Genomic DNA, 3612 nt, shown 5'->3' with positions numbered 1-3612 from the left:
TATATGCCTGTTCTTGTGCCAGTACCAAGCTGTTTTGAGTACAGTGGCTTTATAGTAACTTGATATCTGGTATTGTGATTCCTCCAACTTTGCTCTTCTTACTCAAGATTGATGCAACTATTCGGGGTCTTTTTTGGTTCCATATAAATTTTTGGAGTGTTTGTTCTAGGTCTATTAAATATGCCATTGGTATTTTAATAGGGATTGCATTGAATCTGTTGATTACTTCGGGTAGTATGGACATTTTAATGATGTTGATACTACCAATCCATGAACATTGTATATTCTTCCACTTGTTTATATCTTCCTCTATCTCTTTTTTTCAATGTCCTGTAGTTTTCCAAGTATAGGTCTTTTGCCTCCTTGGTTAAGTTTATTCCTGAGTATCTTAAATTCTTTTGTTGCAATGGTAAATGGAATTGTTTTCTTAGTTTCTCTTTCTGAGAGCTCACTATCCTATCTAATAAAAGAGTAATATGCAAATTAACCATCACTCTGCAACAAAGATGGCGGCACCCATAGCGGCCAGGGTGGGACGCTGGCAACGTCGCCCTGGCAACACGAGCCCAGCAGGCAAGTGCGGCTCGCAGGCAGCACCCAGCAGGGCCTACTTGGCCGTTGCTGCCGCGACCCGCGAGCAGGCAAGCGCACCTGCAGACAGCACCCAGCAGGGCCTGCTTGCACATTGCCATGGTGTGGAGCAGGCAGGACCCACAGAGAGCAGAGAACCACAGGGAGCAGGCCTAAGCCATCAGTAGGACATCCCCTGAGGGCTCCCGGATTGGAGAGGGTACAGGTTGGGCTAAGGGACAGCCCCCCCATGCACGAATTTCATGCACCGGGCCTCTAGTCTACACTAATAAAAGAGAAACATGCAAATTTGTGTCACTCTGCTACGCCCACCAGCCAATGAGAGTGACTATGCAAATTAACCCAACAAAGATGGTGGTTAATTTGTATACACAGGCACGGAGTGAAGACTGAAGGCTGAAGACTGAAGACTGAAGAGGCTTGGCTTCTCCACTACAGCCGCAGCAGAGAAGCCAAGCCTCGCTGTGGCCAGACCAAAGGCCTGGGTCCCGGGTGCCAGAGGAAAACTGGTGCCAGCAGCGAGGGGAAGGAAGGCCTATTGCACGAATCTTCGTGCAATGGGCTTCTAGTTGGTGTATAAAAATGTTATAAATTTTTGGGTGTTAATTCTGTATACTGCTACATTTCCAAATTCATTTATTAAATCTAGTAGTTTTTTGCTGGAGTCTTTAGGGTTTTCTATATACAGTATTATGTCATCTGCAAATAATGAGAGTTTTACTTCCTCCTTTCCAATTTGGGTTCCTTTTATTTTAAATTCTTGTCTGATCACTATGGCCAGGACTTCCAGAATTATGTTGAACAAGAGTGATGAAAGAAGGCCTCCCTGTCTTGTTCCTGTTCTTAAGGGGAATGGTTTTAGTTTTTTCCCATTGAGTATGATGTTGGCTATAGGTTTGTCATATATGGCCTTTATTATGTTGAGGTATATTCCCTCTATTCCCACTTTGCTGAGAGTTTTTATCAAAAAAGGTGCTGGATTTTGTCGAATGCTTTTTCTGCATCAATTGATATAATCATGTGACTTTTGTCTTGCAATCTCTTTATGTGCTATGTCACATTTATCGATTTGTGAATATTGTACCAGCCTTGCATCCCTGGAATAAATCCCACTTGGTTGTGATGTATGATCTTTTTAATGTATTGTTGGAACCAGTTTGCTAAAATTTTGTTAAGGATATTAGCATCTATGTTCATCAGGAATATTGTCCTATAGTTCTCTTACTTTGTCATGTTTTATCTGGTTTTGAAATTAGGGTGATGCTGGCCTGATAGAAAGAGTTTGGAAGTGTTCCTTCCACTCGAATTTTTTGAAATAGTTTGAGGAGTAGAGGTGTTAGTTCTTCTTTGAATATTCGGTAAAAGTCCCCTGTGAATCGGTCTGGACCAGGGCTTTTGTTTGCTGGGAGTTTTTTTTTATTCTTATTACTGCTTCAATTTCATCAGTAGTTATCAGCCTATTCACATTTTCTGATTCTTTCTGATTGAGTTTTGGAAAGTTGTATTTTTCTAGGAATATGTCCATTTTGTCCAGGTGTTCCCTTTTGTTGGAATAAAGTCATTCATAGTATTTTATTATACTCCTTTGTATTTCTCTGGGGTCAGTTGTTACTTCACCTCTTTCATTTTTTATTTTATTTATTTGAGTCCTCTCTTTTTGTTTCTTCGTGAGCCTAGCTAGAGGTTCATCAATCTTGGTTATCCTTTTGAAGAACCAGCAATTGGTTTTATTGATCTTATGTAGAGTTTCTTTTTTTTTTTTTTTTTTTGGTCTCTATGTCATTTATTTCCATTCTGATCTTTATTTCCTTCCTTCTACTTGTTCTGTTTTTTTTCTCACACTCTCTCCCTCCCTACCTTCCTGCTGGTCGCCATTTTTGCCTCTTGTTCTCTTTCTATTTCTTTAAGTTGTAGTGTTAGATAACTTATTACTAGTTTTTCTTGTTTTTTGAGGAAGGCCTATAGTGCTATGAACTTCTCTCTCAGGTCTGCTTTCACTCTGTCCCATAGGTTTTAGATTGTTGTGTGTTCATTTTCATTTGTTTTCAGGATATTTTTATTTCTTTTTTGATCTCTTTGGTAACCCATTCATTATTTAATAGCATTCTATTTAGCCTCCATGTATTTGATTGTTTTTGAGTGTTTTTATTGTAGCTGATTCCTAATTACATGCCATTGTGGTCAGAGACTATGCTTGATATGATTTCAACCTTCTTGAATTTGTAGAGACTTAGCTTGGGTCCTAACATGTGGCCTATCTTTAAAAATGTCTCATGTGTACTTGAGAAGAATATATATTCCATAGCTTTGGGGTGGAATGTTCTGAAAATATCCATCTGTTCTAGAGTATCATTTAGGATTGCTGTTTCCTTGTTGATTTTTGTCTAGAAGATTTATCCAGTGATGTCAGTGGGCTATTAAAGTACCCTACTATGATTGTATTGCTGTCAATAGCTTCTTTGATATCCTCCAGAAGTTTTTTTATATATTTAAACTAGAGACTCAGTGCACGAATTCATGCATGGGTGGGGTCTGGCTGGCCACCCCGATCAGGGCCGATCAGGCTGGGCCGGTTCAGGGGAGGGGACGAAGGAGGTTGGCCAGCCAGCCCTGCCCCCTAGTCAAACTCCCAGTTGAACTCCCTGTCAAGGGGACAATTTTCATATTAGTCTTTTAGTATATAGGATGCTCCTGCATTGGGTGCATATATGTTTATCAAAGTTATAGCCTCTTGTTGTATTGACCCCTGTAGTATTATGAAGTGGCCTTGTTTACCTCTTATGGGCTTCACTTTGAGGTCTATTTTGTCAAATATGAATATTGTTACCCCAGCTTTTTTCATTTCCATTTGCCTGAAAAAAAAATTTCCATCCCTTCATTGTCAGTCTGTGTGAGTCCTTTATTCTAAGGTGAGTCTCTTGTAGACAGCATATATATGGGTCATGTTTTCTTATCCATTCAACTACTCTATGTCTTTTGATTGGAGCATTTAATCCATTTATGTTTAAGGTTATTATTGAT

This window comes from Myotis brandtii, unplaced genomic scaffold, assembly GCF_000412655.1.
Source record: "Myotis brandtii unplaced genomic scaffold, ASM41265v1 scaffold174, whole genome shotgun sequence".
In the NCBI taxonomy this organism is placed as follows: domain Eukaryota; kingdom Metazoa; phylum Chordata; class Mammalia; order Chiroptera; family Vespertilionidae; genus Myotis; species Myotis brandtii.
The sequence above is the reverse complement of the archived record's forward strand: the minus strand, read 5'-3'. Positions refer to the sequence as shown.